Here is a 26,218-nt window from a genome sequence, read left to right as displayed (position 1 = left end):
TGGTTCATTCATCATTATTTTGACATAATTTAGTATCGAAATCTAACCATAAGATTATTGAAAAAAAGCAAAAATGTAGACGACCACCTTTAACTTTTATTCCAGGACCAACCAAGCTATTGTCTTCTGAGGCTGGATACAACACTGTAAAAGCTTTAGTTGTTACTGAATGTTAGTGCTCAGCAAAGTGCAGTCACAGACCATACTGATCACTCGCTCTCTCTTTGGCTGTTCTATGAAACTTGAAGCCCACATTGTTGTTTGAGCAATCTCTCTTTTATCAATATCATACACATGTATATAGATCTCCAGTGTTGCCTCAAAGCCTGGCAGTGACACTCTCTCTCGTCTAAATCATAACATTTTGGCTTGAATAGAAACATCTTACACCTACACCTTTTATTCTAAAGCTGTTTGAGTGTTTTTTAATTCACTCTCAGTGTGCGGAACTTGTAATTTGTAGCTGACAATGAGGTGTTCATTCATCTGTGAGATTTAAACAAGTGTGAGTGCAGTCGTTATCTAAACAATCAGCGAACTCTTTCTGACAGTGCATTTCCTTTCCAAAGACCAGTTACCAAGTTCTGTGACAAGTTTGGTGAGTTCATTTTTATTCATTAATATTACTTTCAGTTTACAGGATCTAAAGTAAATGATCTTCACAAACTGCAGTTCAGCTACATTGTACATTTAGCTCAACACTCAAAATTACCTTGTCAACAACTAATTCCAAAAATGTCAAGACAAACATGCGTCTTTGCCAGGCAAACATTGCATTTTCCCTCATACGTAGTCAGTCGCGACTAAGCTTAGCTAGTTCATGCTGCTGCTACCGTACGCCAACTAGAACAGCTCATGTGGAGACCCACAGTCCAAGTCAAACATATACCGAAAAAACAAAACCAGCAGAAAGAAACAACCCACCTGACCGATCACCCAAATTCACATCATGTAATTTCTTGAGATTCTGTTCAGAGTGTCTCCTCTATTAGTATTACTACTACTGTACTAACTATAGCAACAATTCTAGCCAAAATATCAGTTGCTTTATTTGACTAAACCCTGGGACTGTTTGGAGCAGTGGGGTTGATGTCAACTTGGTAAACATCTGATTTCATGACTGTAGTAATAGTACTGACAGTGTAAAGAGTGAGGTTTCCCTCAGGTGCAATGTTTGATTTGCTGAGTGAGATAATGTCATTTCGGTGATTGAACAGACTGAGTAGTACCAGTGTGTAGGTGGTTGTCAGTGTGTGTGTGTAGGTGGTTGTTAGTGTGTGTGTGTGAAAGTATGTGTGTGTGTGTGTGTGTGTGAAAGGGTGTGTGTGTGTGAAAGGGTGTGTGTGTGTGTGTGAAAGGGTGTGTGTGTGTCACTGTGTGTGTGTTGAGTATGTAAACACAAGGTTTACAATACACGCAAGCCTCACCTTGATCAGCTGAGCACACTAAGCTTGGTGATAGGGGCTGACACGGGATGATGTTCCAAACGCAGCACGCTACACACAACACAAAACCACTGTGGCCTTCACAGTTTAGCCACCGCTGCTACCGCTAAACTTCCCAGCGATAAATCCAAAACAATTCTTGAGTCAGGACGAAAACTGAAGAAAAGTACAGGGGTCGTCGCGAATTTCACCCCATCCAAGCGCAGAAGCTGTGAGGATCACGTGGCAGGAAGACTCGACCCAGGGCGACCCAGCTAGCACCAAGGATGAGGCGCCGAGCGGAGATTCTGGGGCACAAGCAGGCCTCATATACACAAACAGCACCGACGACACTTTGGATGGGAACGACTCGGAGAGGAGCCCGAGTCGTGGCAGCTTAGCTCATTACACGTGTTGTGCCTGGCAGTAATCTCCACTGTTGGTCACAAACTCCATAAAGGTGTGGCCAAGTTCTCCACAAAACTGCACACACACAACAAAGGATTAGACACACACAACAAAGGATTAGACACACACAACAAAGGATTAGGGATTACACTTACGCACACTTGAGAGTTCACGAACTTACACCTACTTATATTCAGCATAGATTATAAAGCGAATGACATCTCTGCAAACAAGTAAAAGACAACAGGGCACAACATCTATTCATTTATAAACATGGTCAATCATAAAAGTATGACACTGTTGTGTAATGGGTGCTTTTTCAACACCTGTTATTGTTAACAATTTTAATTTGACTGACCATCACAAATGCTCCTCCCCCTTTAAAATTTTAAATGAGGAAAATTACGCTATTAAGTAGCCTACAGTCATGAGCAAGCTATGCAGTAGACCATTCAAACAAACAAAACATTTGTCGATTTGAACTCCAGTTGAAAACCTAAAGTGATCGAATCTAAAACAAAAAATAGCAGACATGAGTCAATTTTGTCCATACATATGACTCAGTACACTTAAAACCTTGACTTCAAAGATGCAGAAGACAATGAAACACAATAGATCTGCAACAAGATAACCAGTATAATATGTTGTATGTTATCAGTGGCAGTAAATCGTGTTGTCACTGTGTGTATCTGTCCTAACCGCCTGTTCCATCATGGTTGGCGAAACGGCAACCTACTACCTCGTTCTAAGGCGTTTCCTGAACAGAGCGCGAGAAAACAGCCACCACTGAAGGTATCCGCCTCTTCACATTCACAATCACATTACCAGTTTTCCTTCATTCGCACATCAAAATCGCGATAAAACAAAAGACTGTCTTGCTACAGAGAGAAAAGTAGACAGAAACAAAGAGAACTGCGCAGAACTTTCGGGGTTTTTTTCTTTCGCTTTCATCACACCGAAGAAATCGAGCAGTCCACCACATGTTTGTGACCTCAAATCACATTGACTGAGAAAGTGACTCAGACAGCATTTTTAAACGCCCGCTTCAGCCATGGCAATGGTTGACCAAGGAGACAGTATTTATGACATAGTCCTTATGGGGTTTCCACAACGTAATGCACGGAGAACTGAGACCGAGTTTGCGAAATTACCCTTCTTCGTAGACATAAGACATAGACGAGAAAGAGGTGTGAAGAAAACTCAACAATGACTAAAATTCCGCGTATGGGGACTAAAGAAAACCGATCAGATGAAGAATCTCAGCGTCAAATTCGTAAACACATTCGATAATCAAAAGACAAATCTTTACCAGAATATTTCTGCACATTAGTTGTATCAGTAATAGTGTTCTCGCTTCTCCCAGCGAGGAAAATACGACGGGCGTTGGTTGAGTCTGTCTGCGTACACAGGCAAAGATGGCCGTGTTGTGACGTCACAAGCTGCGGAATGCCGTAAATGACCGTGTCACGTGACAAACCACTTCCTTGACGTTGAAACATTGTGTTTGATATTCCCACCTGTTAGGTCCAAATCTGAGTGTCCAAATCCGATTATCCGCTCGAATAATCTCAGCAGGGTAGGTATATTAGCGTTAACGTCGACAGAGATTTGAGACTAGCTGCTTCCAATAAAATGTTGGCAAGGGTGTGGATTGTTATTGCTGTTCCTTTCCTTCGGCAGACGACAGTGTTCAAGTTCGTGGGGGCAACGGGGTCAGTCGACTTTAGTCGCGTCTTTCGTCTATCATGTCGGCGCCAAGAGGCAAGTCGCCGTATCTTCTCAACACCACACAGCCACTCCACCTCTGTCTTGCATTATTTCAGTCTCCCTCTCAGTCATAAAAAATAATTGGCTGATCTCTGTCTGTCTCTGTCTCTCTCTCTCTCTCGGCCACTGTGGCCGGCGGCTAAGTAAATATTTTAGTTACACTAAAGTTCGCTAGGATAGCAACTGATCAAAAGATCAGACAAAGGCTTAATTAACAGCCTAAGTACCAGTCTGATAACATAACATAACATAACATAACATACACATTATTATACTATATGAAGTCATATCGCGCTCGTATCATCTCAGTCCAGACTCGGACTCAAGGCGCAGGCGGATCTATTTATGCCGCCGTGTGAGATGGAATTTTTTACACAATACATCACGCATTCACATCGACCAGCAGATCGCAGCCATTTCGGCGCATATCCTACTTTTCACGGCCTATTATTCCAAGTCACACGGGTATTTTGGTGGACATTTTTTATCTATGCCTATACAATTTTGCCGGGAAAGACCCTTTTGTCAATCGTGGGATCTTTAACGTGCACACCCCAATGTAGTGTACACGAAGGGACCGGGTCGGTTTTTCGTCTCATCCGAAAGACTAGCACATGAACCCACCACCTAGGTTAGGCGGAAAGTGGGGAGAAAATTGCTAACGCCCTGACCCAGGGTCACTCGCAACCTCTCGCTTCCGAGCGCAAGTGCGTTACCACTCGGCCACCCAGTCCTCCAGTGACCCAGTGTGTGAGTGGTGTCAGGGGTAACTAGGCTTCTCTCATTTGCATGGGAGGGATTCTTCCGCGCAGGAAATCCCGATTCGTAATGTCTGTGGTCACAGTGACGGTTTTTTGGTTGTTAATTATTCGAACTCACAACCTCTCGCTTCCGAGCGCAAGTGCATTACCACTCGGCCACCCAGGCCACACATCACAGGGGCGGAGCAGTTAAGCCAGAGGGGAGGGAGGGGTGTTACAACTTGGGGTCCAGGGGTAGACCCCTTGTGGGCCCGGGTACATGGGGAATTTGGGGGGCTTTGCCCCCCCCCCCCCCCCCCACATGAAGAGTTTTAGCTATTTTATGAACAATTTATGGCTTATCCTTGATTTTAAACATGATCAACTGGTGTCAGCAGCCACTCATTATTTCTTTTAAAGTTAGTATTAATTTTTGAGTCACTTGAGAAAAAGTGACTCTATGTAATCGGTCAGTGTTAGTCTGTCCGGCCGGCCGTCCGGCCGGCCGGCCGTCCGTAGACACCACCTTAACGTTGGACTTTTCTCGGAAACTATCAAAGCGATCCGGCTCATATTTTGTTTAGTCGTGACCTCCAATGACCTCTACACTTTAACGATGGTTTCGTTGACCTTTGACCTTTTTCAAGGTCACAGGTCAGCGTCAAAGGAAAAATTAGACATTTTATATCTTTGACAAAGTTCATCGGATGTGATTGAAACTTTGTAGGATTATTCTTTACATCAAAGTATTTACATCTGTAGCCTTTTACGAACGTTATCAGAAAAACAAGGGAGATAACTAGCCTTTTCTGTTCGGCAACACACAACTTAACGTTGGGCTTTTCTCGGAAACTATAAAAGTGACCGGGCTCAAATTTTATGTGAACGTGACTCCCAGTGACCTCTACACTTTGACGTCTGCTTTGGTGACCTTTGACCTTTTTCAAGGTCACAGGTATGTCTTGAAGGAAAAAAATTGAAATATCATATCTCTGAAACTATTCATCGGATTTGATTCAAACTTTATAGGATTATTCTTTACATCAAATTATTTACATCTGTATTGTGTTGTGAATAGCAATTTCTTCCTGTCCATCTGATGCCTCATATAATATTCAGAACTGCGAAAGTGACTCGATCGAGCGTTTGCTCTTCTTGTTTTAACTTTTTATTGACAGCCGGGGGGGGGGGGGGGGGGGTCCTAATCCGCCCCTCGCGGCATGACACTGAAACCGTCCCCCATGATACGGCAGTGACACGGCCAAGTTTATTGTCTCGCTCTTTCACTCTCCCATCCGGTCCCTTTCCTTTGTCAGTCACTATAGTGACGTTCACTGAAAAGTCGCACACTGACACCTGCAGCATTCACCGTGACTGACTGACCGAGCCTCCTAGCCTTCGGCTACTGTCGCTGTGACGGTTCTGTACCGTGACATCTAGTAACTGACACGTCACTGACAGCGACTCGCTGTACACGAGCAACCCACTCATGCAGTGACTTTCTCTCTCTTACACACACACACACGGCACTGACACACCGTGCACACACTGTGACGCACTCGTACACTGTACACACACACGTACAGTGTGACATCAGTGTACGTACACACACACTCATGCACTGACACACGTACAAACACTGACATGGCCCGCCTTCTGGCAAACCACAGGTACTGACCAACATATACAGCCAGAAGACACACGTACACACACACACACACACACACACACACACACACACACACACACACACACACACACATACACACACACACACACACACACACACACACCCCGTGTGGCACACACACCGCACACACATACACCCACGTACACTGACACACACCGGCACACACATACACACACACCGGCACACTGACACACGTGACACACACCGGCACACACGCACACTGACACACACACACGGCACACATTGATACACACACGCACATAATGTTATTACGTATACATGACTCATTGAGTCTCCTTGCATCGCCTTAGAGCATTTGAGTGACAAGGCAGAGCGAAACATCAACTACAAAGAAGTCATGGCCGGGTTGTCAGGTCAGGCATAGTAGTTGTCACGGAAGCCTCAGAGCATTTGAGTGACAAGACAGAGCGAAAGATCAACTACAAAGAAGTCATGGCCGGGTTGTCAGGTCAGGCATAGTAGTTGTCACGGAAGCCTCAGAGCATTTGAGTGACAAGGCAGAGCGAAACATCAACTACAAAGAAGTCATGGCCGGGTTGTCAGGTCAGGCATAGTTGTCACGGAAGCCTCAGAGCATTTGAGTGACAAGGCAGAGCGAAAGATCAACTACAAAGAAGTCATGGCCGGGTTGTCAGGTCAGGCATAGTTGTCACGGAAGCCTCAGCACTGTGTAAAGACTAGAATCAGGGGCGGATCTGTTGCTTTGTAAGGGGGGGGGGGGGCACTTTGAATCGAAAGTGAATGTGATCGGCGCGAAGCGCCCGAATTTGCTAGGGGGGTCCGGGGGCATGCCCCCCCGGAAAAGCATTTTGCCCAAAGAAGCAAAATGGTGCCATCTGGTGCCATTTGAACTTAGAAATGGTCATAGAATCAGCGTAGAAAAATCTTTTTTTTTTCTTCTTTTTTTTCCGGGGGGGGGGGGCACGTGCCCCCTGTGCCCCCCCCCCCCCCTCGTCCGCCCCTGAGAATGATCTGTCCACAGTAATATTTCCCAGACAGTCCACTTGCTCAAGTTAGAAGCTGCGGGTTTGGTTCATTCATGTATGATGGAATTTCATGTATTGAATGTGAAAATGACATGTGACAGTGTGAACTTTCACCAATTATAGAGTAAAGCTAAAGTCGGACATCGGACATACACGGAAATGTTGTCCAAATGTCCCATACATTTTTCATGCAAGAGGACATATGTCCTATTGTTTTTGTCACAAAGTGGTCATTGTCCGAGTATGCTTTCATTTGATCTGGACATTGTCAGTACTTTCCAATTTACAGAAGGTTGATTTGCTATTTTATGGATGTTTTGCGAAGCGATGTGTCTCTCCAAGCAGACAAAACCATGCTGTTATTGTACGTTTTGTTGCGAAAAAAAAGGTTTTATTGATTTATTTTTGATTAGGACAAATGTACTATCACTTTTGCATTGTCCAGGACATATGTCCTATGCCACCTCTCATGGATGCCCCTGAACTGCTATTGTCATTGTCCAGTTTAGTCTTGTTGCCGATCAATTTGTGTTTTGTGTCCCATCAAGTTCTTTGTTCTGTAAAACTGTAGGTGCCGGTGTAACACGAAATTTTTACTCCACGAAAAATTTACTCCGGAGTAAATATTTCGTACGAAATTCTTACTCCGTGTACACTTTTCGTACGAGAAAAGAACTCCACAAGGCACGAAAACATTACTCCCTCCACGAAATTTTTACTCCCCATTTTTTTTACTTCCACAAAAAATCTTGTACGCAAAAATGGGATGCGGGCGAAGGGATAATGCCAATAAGTGATCTCGCGCAAACGAATGTCGCGCTACCCTCCCTCCATCCCTTCCACCACCAAGACGGGACAAGGGAGTATAAATTTCGTACACCTGACATGGGAAGTTAAATTGCTCGTGTTGGGGTGAAGTAATTTATTCGTTATTTATTCGTCAGGGGAGTAACATTTTTGTACAAAATGTTTACTCGGAACTCACCTGTCTTGGGGAGTAATTTTCTCGTGCAATGGGGGAGTGCTTTTTGACTCACATGCGAAGCAAAAGTGAGTCTATGTACTCACCCGAGTCGTCCGTCCGTCCGTCCGTCCGTCCGGACGTCCGGAAAACTTTAACGTTGGATATTTCTTGGACACTATTCAGTCTATCAGTACCAAATTTGGCAAGATGGTGTATGATGACAAGCCCCCCAAAAACATACATAGCATCTTGACCTTGCTTCAAGGTCAAGGTCGCAGGGGCCATAAATGTTGCCTAAAAAACAGCTATTTTTCACATTTTCCCCATTTTCTCTGAAGTTTTTGAGATTCAATACCTCACCTATATATGATATATAGGGCAAAGTAAGCCCCATCTTTTGATACCAGTTTGGTTTACCTTGCTTCAAGGTCAAGGTCACAGGAGCTCTTCAAAGTTGGATTGTATACATATTTTGAAGTGACCTTGACCCTGAACTATGGAAGATAACTGTTTCAAACTTAAAAATTATGTGGGGCACATGTTATGCTTTCATCATGAGACACATTTGGTCACATATGATCAAGGTCAAGGTCACTTTGACCCTTATGAAATGTGACCAAAATAAGGTAGTGAACCACTAAAAGTGACCATATCTCATGGTAGAAAGAGCCAATAAGCACCATTGTACTTCCTATGTCTTGAATTAACAGCTTTGTGTTGCATGACCTTGGATGACCTTGACCTTGGGTCAAGGTCACATGTATTTTGGTAGGAAAAATGTGTAAAGCAGTTCTTAGTGTATGATGTCATTGCTAGGTTTAGTTATTTGACCTTGACCCTGAAGGTCAAGGTCATGTCAAGGTCAAGCATGTGAGTCGTATGGGCTTTGCCCTTCTTGTTTCGTAAAGGGAGTAACATTTTCGTACGAAATGTTTACTCCGGAGTAAAAATCTCGTGGGAGTAATTTTCTCGTGTTACACCGGGATGCACCTGTGGAGCGTGTCCATCTTGCAACAGCTGCAAGCGATTATCGGTCTTTCCAGTTGAAAGTCAACCCCCTTTATCTCTTTGAGGTACAAGCCGACACCTTGGGTCGGAGGGACAGCTGGTCCGGGGAGCCTGCAGGTGTTGTTACGTCATATTGCAGCCTGTCCGTCTATTCCTCGGGTAGCGGCATGTAGCGGGGAAGTTTTCAAGAAGGTGTGATTTCTTTTGATACGGTTGGATAAAGGGTGCCGTCTAGGTGGCTTTGAGGTTTTAGTCTCTATCCCCCCCCCTCTCCCTCTTGTGTTTAGCCAGTTAACCAATAAAACACGGAACTGACCTGCTTGTTAGAGTGTCGTGGTTACGGGTGGTTACAAGAGTTGATTGGATGTCTGTTACCCAAGCTAAAGTTGAATTATGTGTGGGCGAGATCCACTTTATTAAAAGGTTCCACTTCACGAGTCTATGTAGAGCTGTTCGAGGTAGTAGACAGCCAGCGTCGTGTTACACATCAACCTGTCATTTATTGTAAAGTATTTGATTGGGGAAAGGTTTTCATCAGACAGGAAAAAAAACACCAATGAATGAGGTAGTTCGAAGATTCTCTCTCTCTCTCTCTCTCTCTCTCTCTCTCTCTCTCTCTCTCTCTCTCTCTCTCTCTCTCTCTCTCTCTCTCTCTCTCACCGTCACACGCACGCACGCGCACACACACACACACACGTGACACACACACACACACACACTCACACACCATGTGTGTGCACACACTCCCATACACACACACACACACACATAACGGCACACACACAGACACACACACACATCCCCCGATCCAGACAGACAGTCACTGAAAAGCTAACTCTAGTCTATGTCATCCAGTGCAAAAACTCTACGCGGTAATGAAAACGCGCCAGCTCGCGCCGCAGTACCAAAGACGAGAATGGTGACGCCCCAAGGCCGGACTTTCCCGAGTCAGCTCGAGGGTCGTGTCGTGGCGGTGTAAAGTAGGTCAACTATGCACCCACCCCACGCGCTCACCAGGCACTTTATCAATGAATGGAGGGGTTTCCTTGCCTCACCTCTTGAGTCAGTGGCGCGACTGTGTACACACCACACTGTGGGTACACACGGTACCCGCTCTCACCGCTACGGTAGGTAAATCAGCTTATAAGTGAATAACAAATATGATACGAACGTTGTGCAACAAGTGCTGTTCTTTTTGGAACTTTATTTTAGTGCCTTCTTATTTGTGTCATCATTTTTTGTTTAACTCTGCCCCCAACTACACTGGCACACGCCAATAAACACTGTGACACACACACACACACACACACACACACACACACACACACACACACACACCCACAGTGGCACCTGAGTCAGTTAAAAATATATACAAAACTCAGTTCCTCCCCACCCTCATCAATTTGATTATCATGATATCAAGACGAGGCTATTTTCTGTTCGTTTCTATTGTCAAAAATACAAATTACGGACAGTGTCCCACATTACCTCTGTTCGTCACTGAAAATCAGCGTCAGACAGCCCCTTTAAAGGGATGCCACTCTGTGCAATAACAGACGACCATTGATCTGGACACAGGGAGAGCAAACAAGACATAATATTTCAAGCACTCGACGTCACTTGTGATTATCCAGAACCAATAAAGGGGATTGGAGCACGAATAGCTCCTATGTCATGAATGACGATATCTCCTATATCAGTACATGTACACACACTTGTACACCGTCACGTTGTCAAGTACACTCGAAGGTTGGAGACTTATGTAACGCGACAAAAACCTCTGACATCCCAAGTAGTGCACATTTTGACAATACGTATGGCATACTGGACGGACAGACAGACAGACAACGGGGATTAAAACTTGCTAGAAAACCAACGGTATGAGAGAGAAAGGGCCCGAACTGTTCATGCGTTGCAAAATCACCGATGAATCGCGTTTGGTCATTTAGAAATGGCACGTTTATACAATCTTCTGCAATTTAACACGGTTGGCAGACACATCATGTGAATTATTTAGTGCTAAAGCTCTATTCCACCAGCGGCCAATCCGAGCGCCCGCCACTGAAACAGTATTACACATAAACACACGGGGAAAATCGAAGTATACTAGTAAAGTAGTTTATTTTTTATTTATAAATGACACCTTTATATGAATTTTCTGCGATTCATCACGGTTTACAAACACATAAAATGGATTATTTAGGGTCAAAGCTTTGTCCCGCAAACGGCCAATCCGCCGAACGCCTGCAAAACGGTATGACATAAACACACGTGCACAATCAAAGAATACTAGTAAAGTAGTTTATTTTTGATTTATCAATGACACCGTTATATGAATTTTGTGCGATTTAGCACGGTTTACAAAATGGATTATTTAGTGCCAAAGCTTTGTCCCACCAGCGACCAATCCGAGCGCCTCCACCAAAAAGACCCCCCCCCGCCCCCCCCCCCCCCCCCCCCCGCGCGCGGGTTAGGGGGAGTCCCATATTGGTTGGGACGAGAAAGAATTTACCCGATGCTCCCCAGCATGTCGTAAGAGGCGACTAACGGATTCTGTTTCTCCTTTTACCCTTGTTAAGTGTTTCTTGTATAGAATATAGTCAATTGTTGTAAAGATTTTAGTCAAGCAGTATGTAAGAAATGTTAAGTCCTTTACTGGAAACTTGCATTCTCCCAGTAAGGTAATAATTATATTGTACGTTGCAAGCCCCTGGAGCAAATTTTTGATTGGTGCTTTTGTGAACAAGAAACAATTGACAAGTGGCTCTATCCCATCTCCCCCCTTCCCCCGTCGCGATATAACCTTCGTGGTTGAAAACGACGTTAAACACCAAATAAAGAAAAGAAAGTCTCCACAAAGGTGTTACATAAACAGAGCGGCAAAATCGATGACCAGCGAGTTCCCAATGCACGAGTAACGATAACGACCCAACGTCGTCAAATAAGTAGCCATCCCGCGGACATTCGCTCTCGACAGGTGAAAAAAAACCACAGTCACTGATGCAACGATGCTCGCGTTGCCATAGAAACGAACATGAAAAATGCCCGTTTGTGGGTATATATACTATGGGTGAACGCACTCGCCTTGGGAGTGGGGACTCAGTGATTGTCAGTTATGTCCGACAACAAGGAAAAAATGACTTCGGTGTCAAAACGACTGTACTCTCAAGTACTCTGCTGGTCCAATTTATGTGTTGTTGTTGTTGTTGATTTTGCTGTATTTGTTTGTTTGTTTTTGTTTTTGGAAATTAAAAAGAAGACCGTTTTACCATCACTACTTCCTTCCCGCCAAACAAACAACACCCCCCCCCCCCCCCAAGATACACTGATGTACTTTAAAGGGGTCAAAGGCCAAATATTGAAATACGGGGTCAAGGAAAGACGAATTAGTATCGTGCCTCAGTAAAATCACACGTTGTTGCACTGATTCAGAGAGATGCTCCTTTTAAAGCACATTTCCCCGGAAACGGCACAGTTCTTTTAGTAGTCGCCATGAGACCGTTACCAAGCAACTGCAGTAAATTATGTATCGCTTTCTTCTGTCTCTTATCAATCAATATTTCGCTGGACTCCCTTGATACTACGGGCTGGCCGAAACTCACAATTTGCAAGGAAAGATTTGCGGGGCGGGGATATAGCTCAGTTGGTAGCGCGCTGGATTTGTATTCAGTTGGCCGCTGTCAGCGTGAGTTCGATCCCAGGTTCGGCGGAAATTTATTTCACAGAGTCAACTTTGTGTGCAGACTCTCTTCGGTGTCCGAACTCCCCCCCGTGTACACTACATTGGGTGTGCACGTTAAAGATCCCACGATTGACAAAAGGGTTTTTCCTGGCAAAATTGCTTAGGCACAGTTAATAATTGTCTACCTATACCCGTGTGACTTGGAATAATAGGCCGTGAAAGGTAAATATGCGCCGAAATGGCTGCAATCTACTGGCCGTATAAAATTTCATCTCACACGGCATCACTGCAGAGCGCCTAGAACTGTACCCACGGAATATGCGCGATATAAGTCTCATTGATTGAAAGATGGAAGCAGTGATTTGCTGATGACGTCACGTGAGTGCGGCACGCGGTCAATGACTAAAAGAGAGAAATAACGAACAGCACGGAGAAATTACAATGCATAAATAACATCAGTAACATTAGGCAGGGGTCATTTTTTTTAAACAACGCACGGACATACATACACACGCACGCACGTACGCATACACGCACGCACGGACGCACGCTCACACACACGCACATACACACACACACACACACACACACACATACAAACACACACAAACACACACACACGCAAACACTAACACACATACCGTGACACACACAAACACACACTGACACACACTGACACACACACACACACACACGCAAGCACGAACACACTGACACACACACGCACGCACGAACACACACACACACACACATACACACACACACACACACACACACAATCGGGAGACTAAACCGCAGAGGCGATATCAAAGAATTTAACTTTCAACTACAGTAGTAACAAAAACTTACATTTTCAACTTTTGAAAACGACAGTTGCATAACATGATACTGTATAATGATTTCAACAACTAATATGATTGGTACCAATGATTGTGTACCACGACTAAATCTGAGGAACATGACTGACTAAAATGAAACGCTGAGTATGACGCGCCTTTGACAGCGATAGTGTGGCAGAAATAGAGAATAACATGGCTTGCTGTGTCCTATCAGATTTACACGAGTTTCTTTTTAAAATATTGAACTGCGAGCGAAAAGAAACCAAATGGGGCCTATCTGTGCTTAACAATTGTTCAATCTGTCTTTTTTTCTTCACCTTTTTTTTTGGATGCAATTTTAACTTTTTAAATTTAAAAGCAATGGAGGGCCCCAAAGGGGGGGGTATCATCACGATCACGGGAAGGGAAATTTTAGCTTTCACAATCACAGTTACCTTGATTTTTGTTTTCACGATCACAAACACCTTGACGAATAGAGGATCATAGAGGGATACAGCTGTGAAAAATGTACGTTGAAAATAAAATGCTTTGCAATAACGATCACGAACACAAATGACGATCACGATCACGAGACTTGATAATTTTGTCATCACGGATCACGGGCAAAGTCCCATCACGATCACAGAAATGGAAATTTCGGCAATCACGGTCACAGAAAGGTCAAAAAACGCCAATCACGATCACGATTTTAAACCCTTTGGGGCCCTCACAATGGGCTGGGTGGGGGGGGGGGGGGCGTCTTGAGTTTCCAAGAACACTGTTTTGTAAGAAATCAACGTCCTGTTGCAGAAAATGATCATGAAGGAAGTTTAAAACATGCCAGATAAAACCAGACAATCTTTATCTTGCTCACATGAATATCTATTTCTGAGGCGACAGCTCATAGCGTGCGTAGTTAAACCCAAAAGAGACAACTTTGCATAATATCCCGCACCAGCCAAGACTTCCTTGAAACTGCTCGAAATAGACCGTCCTTAACAAGAAACCTGTCATTACTGGACGAAGGCGGCAGCGCTTTGCAGGACCCGACACTGCATACACTCACACACTCACACACACGAGTATTCTCTCTCTCTCTCCCCCACTCTCTCTCTCTCTGTCACTGAGTCTCTCTCTCTCTCTCTCTCTCTCTCTCTCTCTCTCTCTCTCTCTCCCCCCCCCCCACTCTCTCTCTCTCTGTCACTGAGTCTCTCTCTCTCTCTCTCTCTCTCTCTCGCTCTCTCTCTCTCTCTCTCTCTCTCTCTCTCTCTCCCCCCCCCCCACTCTCTCTCTCTCTGTCACTGAGTCTCTCTCTCTCTCTCTCTCTCTCTCTCTCTCTCTCTCTCTCTCTCTCTCTCTCTCTCTCTCTCTCTCTCTCTTTCCCATCTGTTGCCGTTTACTTTATATTAGTACAGTGTAATCTTCAAAAACAGAGCAAAGCTGTCGTAAAAGCGAGATTGACATAGACATAACACTTTACTATCTCAAGACGAGAAACCCAGATGTGGTGTATCACAGCATTACAATATACAACATAAAACGGTCACATACATGTCCACAAAAGTTCACTGACGCAAAACAAAAAAAGTCATTCGTGGAAATTGTTATCCACCAACGCAGAAGAAAAATAAAAGCTTCCATTCGCTATTGGCTCTGTCAATGTGACACTTCCTTGTACGAACGTTGTTTCTGTGAACGGCTACCTGAGAAGACCGACCTGTTTGTCACATAGATAAGCTCCACAAAACGAGACAAAGTTTGTGTGTGTTTCATCCCCTACTGACAAGGGCAGCTCGCGACAACAACGGCATGAAGTCAAGGTCAAAACGAGGCATGACCGCTGTGACGTAACAAAAGTGATGTCGTACTGTGGCGTACCTCACAAAAGTAAGGTAGCAAGGCGGGAAGAACCTTCTTGCCCCCTCCTCCTGAAAGTTTGATTGCCAATTATTATTCGTTCTCCCCCCCCCCCCCCCCCCACACACACACACATCGTAGGTAACGTCACAACTGTAAATAGCGACTCTGGACCTGAGAATGTGCCATGTTTTCCGCTTCTGCTCATTTATTATGTTTGTGCGTTCACATCGTACGTTTTCTGTTTGAAACTCTTAACTCTTTCCCTGCGAGCACAAAGAAGTTCTCTCTGTCTCTATCTGTCCTTCTGTCTGTCTGTCTGTCTTGTCTCTCTGTCCTAGCCTTTTGTCTGTCCATTTTTCATCCCCGGCCTTTATGTCTGTCTGTCTATCTATGTGTGTGTGTGTCTCTCTCTATGTCCTAGTCTGTCTGTCGCTCTCTGTCTGTCTGTCCGAGTCCCTCTCTCTCTCTCTCTCTCTCTCTCTCTCTCTCTCTCTCTCTCTCTCTCTCTCTCTCACTCATACCAGGGACTAATATAGGTCTATGCTCATACAAACGTCTTATACAAGCTGCTATTCTCATGTACTGTTAACTTGTCCTCATCACTTAATCAGAACGAGCAATGTGTTCCATGCAGAACAACGCGGAAGTTGTAGCTGGCCACTCTGGCAGATGAATTGGATAGCTATAGTGGGGCTCGTATGTTGCAAAATCATTCAAATCATGCAACAAACACCAAATTTAGCAAACATGAAGAGTTTTATGTGCTTAACAAAACCTGATACAGAGCCACCGCGAAAAATTAAAAAATAGGTAGTTTTTAAACAATTTTTCAAAATGGCCGCCAGTGTAAACGGTTGGGTATGTTAGGCATATTTCACTTCATGTGATTAACAGCAAATTTGGCGTAAATGGACATTTGCTTTTGCTTAACAAAACCTGATACAGAGCCACCGTGAAAAAAATTAAGAAATCAGTAGTTTTTTAACAATTTTCAAAATGGCCGCAAATGAAAAGGGTATTTAGGCATTTTTGATGCCACAAGACATTCTCTTGCAATAGAAACTAACACAAAAACATGTTTAAACAAAACAATACATGTATTGTTGGTGCAGAGAATGATTGGACGGTGTGGGTGGCAGGGTTGAAGAATTTGTGGATTACCTAAACTGTGCAAAAATAAATATATTGCACCAATTTTCATACCAAAACGAAAACATTAATTCCTTTGCTGTTGTATTCAATTTATGCTATTGAGGGCACTCAACTTGGCTAACTGAAACACTTTTAAGATAAAAGGTGGCCTTTACATGGGTTATTTGACTGCCGCCCAAATAAGGGTACCCCCAAAATAAAACTGATAAAAATTTAATGTATCAACTCAAAAGTCAACTAAAATTCATAATCGCTGTATTTCGAAAACGTTGTTTGTTCTCATTTGTTTACACAACTAGCACATTCCGGCAAGTGTCTATACTCAAAAGAAACTTTGGCAGTACTTGAAACAACCATCTGTCATATATACATGCGAAGTCAAAAATATGTGGGATGTAAGTCAACAAACCTTTGGCAGTTTTTAAAATATTATTTCGTGAAGATTTGAAAGTGTACTCAAACGGTTGAACTACGCCTCGTGTGTAGACACACATTCCTGAAAGTTTCAACGCAACCCACTTGGTCATTGCTAAAATACATGGATTTTAGTTGACTTGGGTATCCCTCAAATTTGACACATAAACATCTCATCCGTGAGATCGACACATATACATCAGTAGGTACAATTGCACAACACTAGAAATATGCAAGATGGCAAAATAAAACAACCTGTTCTGGATGGATAATCAAGTTGACTTTCTCTTTGTATACAACAGTGACCCAGTTGTGCCTTAGGAATTGTTGTCGGCTTTTTAAAAGGTACCCGAAGTTTTTGTCACATCTCTTTGTCACGTCAAGGGTATCCTTATTTTGACGGTGTAAATGATGATCTGAAAAAAAAATGTGCCAGATAGCGAAGATGCTGCGAGCCTTTAATGGCATAGACAGTTTGAATAAAATGACACAGGAATAAATGTTTGAGTTGGGGGTATGAAAATGGGTGAAATAATATTTTTGCACAGTTTAGATGCTGACAGTTTTCACAGGCATGCAAGCACATTTGCAGAGAGCTGTACTCTGCAGTCCTTCTTTGCAGCATTTGCAGATTTTGTTGTACAGCTCTTCTTACAGGCACACCTCATGAGTTCTCGGCACACGCTGGATACCTCTTGAAAGCTCGTCTAGAATGACTCCCACTTTCCAGCCTTGAACTGCCAGCCCACAGAGTTGGGTAGTCTAATAGGTAGATGGCTCTTCTCAATCTCATGTCCTGCAGCAGCACCTCACTTGTAAGGGGGTTATGGGCAATTTGGTAGCTCTTTTTACTGAAGAGGTACCGTCTAGCACTGTTTACACCCAGTACGTTGCTGGTTTTGTCCTACAAATGTACACCAAAAAGCTCTTGTGCACTCAGCTTACAAAGAGGAGAAGACAACATGAAGAAAGTTTGAGTGACGTCTTCAAATGCTTGCCATACTTCCCAAGCCTTCTGTTTCCCCAATACCATTGAAGAACGACATAGTGTCACAGCCTGTACGGCTATGCACAATGGGCAGACAGGGTAACTTTTCTTGGCCAATGGCTTTGGCAATGTGGCGATACACTTCACGAGCAGAAAAACGCAACACAGCTGGAATGAGAAGCAGACTGTCTGGCCTCCTCTACATCCATGGTGTAGGAAATCAGCCTGGGGTACCCTTCACACAAAAGATGAAATTAGTGACATTTTTATTTGAATGTATTTGAATAATGTTTACTATCTCAGAGAGTCGGTCAAAGCCGGGTTAGCAAGCCTTCACACAACAGACCAAAATGAAAGAAATTTTTATTTCATGAATTCGTATAATTCTTACTGTTTCAGGTTAAAAAAAAACAGTTTCCAGTGACCAAACTGATTCTGGAATCTTTCTGACCGCTACATTTATTCGCTTCAAACAGTCGCTAACAGAATTTGACCATAGTGAGGGTACGTTAAACCCATCAAATTCACAGAGGTCGCTCACAAATTATGTGCAAACATGTTCCAATTAATACAAATAAAAAAATCTTACTGTTAAGCTAGACAGGATGTATTAGGTAACAAACCTTGATACAGTAGTACTAGTGAAATCAGCTCCCTTCTGTGGCACCGGAATAATTGCAGAACGCTTGTTCCCATGAACCGGCATGTGGTGTAACTCTTGTATATCCTGTAAAAATAAAATTCACACCAATGCACGGTCAACTTAAAATAAGCAAAAGGATGAGAAACAAGCAACAAACCAAAATTGTAAAACTCAAAGAGCGGTACCTCTTCATATTTCAAAACCACTTATCTCATTTGATTAGCATAAACTGTATGCTTTTGTCTGTTACCTACCGTCTTTGAAAGTTTGATCACAACACTGTAAAGACATGGGGAGTGGAGTGTTTTTATCTCCAGCTGGTCATCCTACTATCTGGCCTACCCACACTCAGTTATTGACTCTACCCCTCCCCACCTCAGCTGTTTAGAGACTTATGGAAGTCCTTAACGTAGGCATGACTAATTATCATACCATGAACAATCTCTTTCTCCTCGCCTTTTATTCAAAGTTCGTTTAATCTGTTTAAAATCACCAGCGTGGCGATCATGATTTCCTTACTTGTGATCAACAGATAGATCTAGATCTATCAGCATCACAATCCAGCTAATGAGCTATTGCAAGATTAAACAAGCATTTCAGCGCTTCACCCGATGAATAACAGACCCCAGGGGAGAATTAAACAGTAAAATGATGTGACATTGGTGAATGGATGCGTATTCTTGAAAACTTACCTTCAGAAACGTTGTTTTCGCTCAAATCAAAACACGCAATGTTACGGAGGCCGCCATCTTGAATGTTCATTCTGCGGATATAAAAAATTCTAAAAACGATCAAATTAAATACCAGAACACAAAAATACCCATAATAGTATTTATGTCATGCATGTGTTTTCAGCAGACAACTTCTGGTGCATGGTAAACCATTGAATTTTACATTTGAGGGTTGTGAATATTTACTGCTGAGCGCTTTTGGTACGAATTTCGTCTGCTGTAAATGCAGCCTTTTATTCCCTATCAAAGACAAAAAAAGCGATTTCTGAAGTGGCTCTGTATCTGAAATCCCTTAAATAATTATAAGGAACAATATCACAAAGTATGATGTTTGTTGCAAGATGTGAATGATTTATTAGTGCGTCTGCAACATACGAGCCCCACTACTAGCATCACATCACGATCACAATTAAGTAGATGTCATTGCCGATTCTCATTAAGGAAGATCACTTCTCAGAAAAAAAATCAAATACATCCTGGCACGGCTAGAGATTATATAAAGGCACAATCCTTCTCGTAAATAAATAAATAAATACATAAATAAATAAAAGACTAAATCAATCAATCAACCCATCAATCAATCAATCAATCAATCAAACAATACAAATAAATTATTAAATGAATAAGGCTGTCCGTCTCCGATCTGGCCAGTCGTTTTACATGGGGTGAGAAGACCCTTCCAATTTGACACATATCAAAAGTCATCATCCTTACTGCTTCTTGTGCAGTTGGATTTCTTTCAATGAATTAATTTCTTAAATGCCACTGGTGTCAATCGTCGACATTCACTATCAAAAACATACAAGAACAGATGTGAGTTGGTGAGCCGAATAAATCACAAGGGAAGGATCGATGTACGACAGCGATTGACCCCAACGATCGGCTTCGCTTATATTTTTACTTTGTTTGTTTGCTTAACGCCCAGCCGACCACGAAGGGCCATATCAGGGCGGTGCTGCTTTGACATATAACGTGCGCCACACACAAGACAGAAGTCGCAGCACAGGCTTCATGTTTCACCCAGTCACATTATTCTGACACCGGACCAACCAGTCCTAGCACTAACCCCATAATGCCAGACGCCAGGCGGAGCAGCCACTAGATTGCCAATTTTAAAGTCTTAGGTATGACCCGGCCGGGGTTCGAACCCACGACCTCCCGATCACGAGGCGGACGCCTTACCACTAGGCCAACCGTGCCGGTATATTTTTTATTAATATTGTGTCTTTGATATCTTCATGGTGTGTTGAAACAAGTGTGAAAAAAGGTTGAGAATTTATGATATAGAATTTTGAATATGATGACGGTTCGATTTCTCTAATTTGTTAACACTTGTTTCGACACACTCTGAAAATATTACAGGCAAAATATTAGCAAAATCTGATGATTTTTGGGGGGGATTTTTTTTTTTTTTTTTTTTTTGGGGGGGGGGGGGGGTGGGTCAATCGGTGTCCGATGTCTTTAAATGAGGTTTCCTTGTGAGGTACACCATCTTAATTCTAACTTGCGACATGTTATTCCAGACTACGACAAAGGATAACAGCATTCTTCCACTTGGACACATACAATATTCAGCCTGGCTGCTTCCTGTGTAGAATTTGATTTTTCTGGTTTTGTTTTGTTGAAATAATGGTATAACTGACGGCTATGTCAACCCGCGGAATAGACAATGTTGGAAAACAACTCTGTCAGGTTTGTATGAGCTGTGGAAGAGTTGCGGCTTTACCTTGTTTCCATGGAAACCCTACAATGTCACGTGTAGATTGCCTCAGTGTTTCTATGGAAAAGCAGCTCTTCTGCAACCCATAAAAACCCACAACAGTTATTTCCGGAATTCGTCTATTAATTCAGCAAACAAACACACAAACAAACACACAAACAAACAAACACACAAACAAACAAACACACAAACAAACACACAAACAAACACACAAACAAACATACAAACACACACACACATACACACACACACACACAGACACACAGACACAGACACATACACACACAGCACACAGACACACACACACAGACACACACACACAGACACAGACACAGACACACACAGACACAGACACACACAGACACATACACACACAGACACAGACACACCAACACACACATACACACAGACACAGACACAGACACACACACACAGACACACACACACAGACACACACACACACACAGACCGTGCACACACACACACAGACACACACACAGACACACACACACACACAGACACACACACAGACACACACACACACACACACAGCCACACACACACACACACACACACACACACACACACACACACACACACACACGAAATCCCATTCTTTTAACCCTATTAAACACACTGACAATGACATCGCAAGGCAGCCAAAGAGAGTGGCAGCGAACTAGCTGATGATGTAATCGCCCGCTAGCTCCATGGACCAATAACCTTCTAGATACCTTTCTCAGGGTTGTATGGATCACCTTGGAAATGACACGACAGTCGTGTTTGTTTCTTTATGAAATAGCAATGAATCCTATTTTTGCAACTCGTTCCTACAATCCACAGCCCGGTGGATTTCTGTGGAGAGAAGGCAATTTTTCGTTGGAACAATTTTGTTATAGACGATTTTCAGAAATAACTCAGTCGGGTTTGTCAGTATGGCTTGTGAAAGAGTAAATACCCTTGCGTTTCTTCTGACGAATAACTTCACACGTGCTTCTGTCCACGTGTGTCCGACACACCCCTCGCTAATGATTGGCCCCTCCAATGTTTGTCGGAGTAAAATGCAAGGGCATTCACTCTTTCGCAACGCATACAAACCCGACAGTTATATTTAGAATTCGTCTCAGTATCAATATCGATGTGAATCTGTCAAAAGTAATTTAACAAGAAATTCCTCAGAGGTAGGAAAAACAACGCCGTTGGTCAAAGGGAAATAACCATTCTCACTGCCACCAACTGAGAAGGTTATTTCCCTTTGACCATTAATATGTGCCTCTATAAGTCCTTGTAGAATCTTAATCCACCAATAACTCCCTAACCGTGTGTTTGACTGGTCCCAATTTTTGTAAGGACCGTCTCAGGAATGTATAGAACCTGTTCACCAAGTTTGGTGACGATCGGTCCGTTCATTCTTGAGATCTATATGCGAACACAAACAAACAAACAAACAAACACATAGAGCGAATCCTATACACACCCCTATACCGGGGGTGTAACAACAAATGCCTACTCTATATCATACAGGGAGCAAGAAGACTTGGCTTTTGGTAGGTCACGTCCTACGAGTAAATAGGGTCAAGTCAAAGTTATCTCTTATCCTATGTAAAACTGAGCAGGGCAGATATATGGCTGTTTACACTGGAATGAAGGTAGGCCTACTATGCTTGTATTTCTTCATGCTTTGTATGTAAATTGATGATATGTTCTTACCCGTACAGGGCCGGACAAGGCTAAGAGGAGGGGGGGGGGGGGGGGGGGGTTGCCAGTGGTGGTCCAGGGGGATGTTCCCCCTGGCGGGGTCAAGGGGCTTCGCCCCCTGAAGCTGATGGGTAGGTCATATTCTGAGATAGGAAAATGGTCGCTCCTTGCATGAAACGGCATACAATAAACAATAATAAAAAATGTTTTAAATAAGTGAGGTACATGTTTAGGCTAGGGGAGGGGGGGGGGTTGCGCAACCCCCATAACCCCCCCGGTAGTCCGGCCCTGCCGTACTTTCATTTTATTATAATCATGTAGCAGTAGTTTTCTTTACTTGCTTATTCTTTAGCAATTTTAGACTAGTCCCTCTTTAGGGCGAGGGCCGCCAGATGTAAAAAAGCAGATCACTGCTTACTCTATTACCCTCGTTAAATAAAGAATTGTTCTTGTTCTTGTTCTTGTTCTTATTCAACCGTGACACAACACGTGACGACTGAACACCGAACCAGAGAGACGGACGGACAAACACACGGAGGAACACATCTTTTAAAAACACATTTCAGTCACAACTCGAAGAACCATTCTTACCTCTCTCTCTCGGTCCGGACGATGCAAGTTTCATGTCACCACACACACAACGAGTATAACAACTACCAAAAACCGGCCGGCGCGAAAGTTTGGCAGACGACACTTCACAGAGTGTTCACAAAATGTCAGAAATGCAGACGACCAAAGGTGTTGGGTTTAGGCCTCCACCAGACAGGTTGGAATGTGCGCAGATCGCGTCAAACGCAAAACACAAAAGAGTTGTGGGTTTATCTCCAATCGGACAGTCTATTATCTCTATCTCCTTGTCACGGAAGTTTGAACCAAAAGTGCGCGGAAAAGACTTAGTCTGTCAAGGGTGGTGTTGGCCGTGATTTAGCACAAAGCCCTGGCAGTGTACAGCTGTTGTTCACTGCTGTGCACTGTGTGTTCATCATCGTATGTTCAGTGTCAACGTATAAGTCGGTGAGTTTAAGGGTTTTATGACATAAAGACTGATAAAGGCAGATGCAATACCAAATGCTTCGTATCAGTGTCTGTACTTTGCAATGCAAGTTCCATAGTGTTGGTATAGTAGTGTTTATTTCCAATGCAAGTTCCATAGTGTTGGTATAGTAGTGTTTATTTCCAATGCAAGTTCCATGGTGTTGGTATAGTAGTGTTTATTTCCAATGCAAGTTCCATGGTGTTGGTATAGTAGTGTTTATTTCCAATGCAAGTTCCATGGTGTTGGTATAGTAGTGTTTATTTCCAATGCAAGTTCCATGGTGTTGGTATAGTAGTGTTTATTTCCAATGCAAGTTCCATGGTGTTGGTATAGTAGTGTTTATTTCCAATGCAAGTTCCATGGTGTTGGTATAGTAGTGTTTATTTCCAATGCAAGTTCCATGGTGTTGGTATAGTAGTGTTTACAGAACTGAGAAAGGAAAGAAACCTGCATCGCCCCCCCCCCCCCCCCATAGACATCAGTATCGGTTGAAGGGACGTTAAACACCAACCAACCAGCAGTGTTTATAGGGACCTTGGCTTTCCTTTAATAACATGCTCATTATCCTTTAAAGTACCAAATAACAGCTAATTAAGACAGTACAATATATAGTATTTCACTAGTACTGTTGTAGTAAGCGAAGACGAATTGCTCATAAAGTTTAATACATTGTTTTAAAACAGATCAGAACTTGATCATCAAATTGCAACAGAAGCGTGTAAGCAGTCAAGTAAAAGAACAGAAGAGTGGTTGTAATGTTACAACACCTTATCCTTAACAGTGTAATAAGTAACAGACAAGCAAAAATAAAACCATATTCTGGTTTATTCTAAAATTAAACAAATAAAAATTAATCAGATAAAACTACAACAAACAGTTCTCAAAACAAAACAACAACAACAACAAAACAACAACAAATTAACAAACAAAAACTTGGTTTGCCAGGGACGTTCGCCAACTACATATTTTGTATACGCCCCGTGGCGTAGCGATGGCAGAACGCGGCAGCGCGTCACACACGGTTGGACACTTATTTATAAACACGGCGTAACAAGGCATGAATGGTATGCAGTGAACGCCACACACTAACACACACACAGTGCGTTGTATCAGAGACTGTAGAGTACACATAGTCTCTGGTTGTATCAAAGACAGGCCACGCCCACACTCGGTCACACGAGAGCTTAAATCAGAGAAGGCTGTAAGATCGTGATTGTTTGTATGTTTGTTTGTTTCTTTCTTCTTAAATAAATAGAAGTAGGCCTACCGCTTGAACGCTAATAAGTAATCAGCCAGTCAATCAGTTAGGTGACCGGCACGGTTGGCCTAGTGGTAATTAAGGCGTCTGCCCCGTGATCGGGAGGTCGTGGGTTCGAACCCCGGCCGGGTCATACCTAAAACTTTAAAATTGGCAATCTAGTGGCTGCTCCGCCTGGCGTCTGGCATTATGGGGTTAGTGCTAGGACTGGTTGGTCCGGTGTCAGAATAATGTGACTGGGTGAGACATATGAAGCCTGTGCTGCGACTTCTGTCTTGTGACGGTGTGGCGCACGTTATATGTCAAAGCAGCACCGTCCTGATATGGCCCTTCGTGGTCGGCTGGGCGTTAAACAAACAAACAAACCAAAAAAATCAGTCAGGCAAGTTTAAGCGATCGATTCTGTACCCTCTTTTCTTTCTTTCTTCTTGTTATGTTTGTTGGTTTTTTTATTTTTTTTTATCCGTTTAGTGTCATTTTCATTTGGACATTTGTGAGATAATTTTACCAGGCAAATATAAATCTTCATCTGCTTACATTAACCTTGACTACATCAAATGCAACAGTTCAGTCATAATGCCAATGTAGCCATGCTTTTTGACAATCCCAGCCTGAATAGTATTGTACGGCTAAAAGCATAGCTCTCCATGAATATTCATGATCACGAGCACACTGAACACATCTTGACACAGTGCAAACAAAAGTCTCCCTAAAATTCCAACAGTAGTTTTGAGAAATCAGCAACACCTGTTCCAAGTAGGCTACGTGAATTTGTAATCGGATTACCTTGTGTTAGTTTTCAAAAGCGGAGCCCGGCCGTGTGTGTATGTGTGTGTGTGTGTGTGTGTGTGTGCCACTGTGTGTGTGTGTGTGTGTGTGTGTGTGTGTGTGCGCGTGCGTGTTAGTGTGCGTGCGTGCGTGCCGTACTGCGTGCGTGATTGTGTGTGTGTGTGTGTGTCTATGTACGTGCCTTTGACAGTTTGTATGCTGTGCGTGCGTGAGGTTTGAATAATAAGTCAGCTTTTCTATTTGCGTTGTAACACCTGCAGTATCAATTTTCGTTTCCAATGATTGCATTTTGATTCGTAACATCAGCAGTCCTGTTGTGTTCAGTATATATATATATACCAAGGCAGGCCTTAGGATCCAGTTTTATATAGCGTATACTGTAAGCTATAACCACATAATGTTGTCTTCTAATCAGTCGTAC

At 43.1% G+C, this 26,218-nt stretch overlaps 1 protein-coding gene across 5 annotated transcripts in view; it reads right to left on the bottom strand.

The window, feature by feature from the left end:
* LOC138980504 (protein tyrosine phosphatase type IVA 2-like) overlaps positions 1 to 26,218 on the bottom strand; it is a 60,384-nt gene that overhangs the window by 22,087 nt on the left and 12,079 nt on the right. The window contains exons 1-3 of one of the 5 annotated variants that reach the window (XM_070353387.1): positions 23,306 to 23,539; positions 21,023 to 21,092; positions 1,428 to 1,907 (exon numbers count right to left, since the gene is read on the bottom strand). The gene's annotated coding sequence lies outside the window, so the exon portion shown is untranslated. Of the gene's footprint in view, positions 1 to 1,427; positions 1,908 to 2,571; positions 2,651 to 3,141; positions 3,291 to 21,022; positions 21,093 to 23,305; positions 23,540 to 26,218 lie in introns of those variants that run through there. The other 4 variants (XM_070353388.1, XM_070353386.1, XM_070353391.1 and 1 more) reach the window with 4 other exon arrangements.

Source organism: Littorina saxatilis, linkage group LG11, assembly GCF_037325665.1.
Source record: "Littorina saxatilis isolate snail1 linkage group LG11, US_GU_Lsax_2.0, whole genome shotgun sequence".
NCBI classification, from domain to species: Eukaryota; Metazoa; Mollusca; class Gastropoda; order Littorinimorpha; family Littorinidae; genus Littorina; species Littorina saxatilis.
Note: the sequence above shows the minus strand (reverse complement) of the source record. Positions and strands in the feature narration are given on the sequence as shown.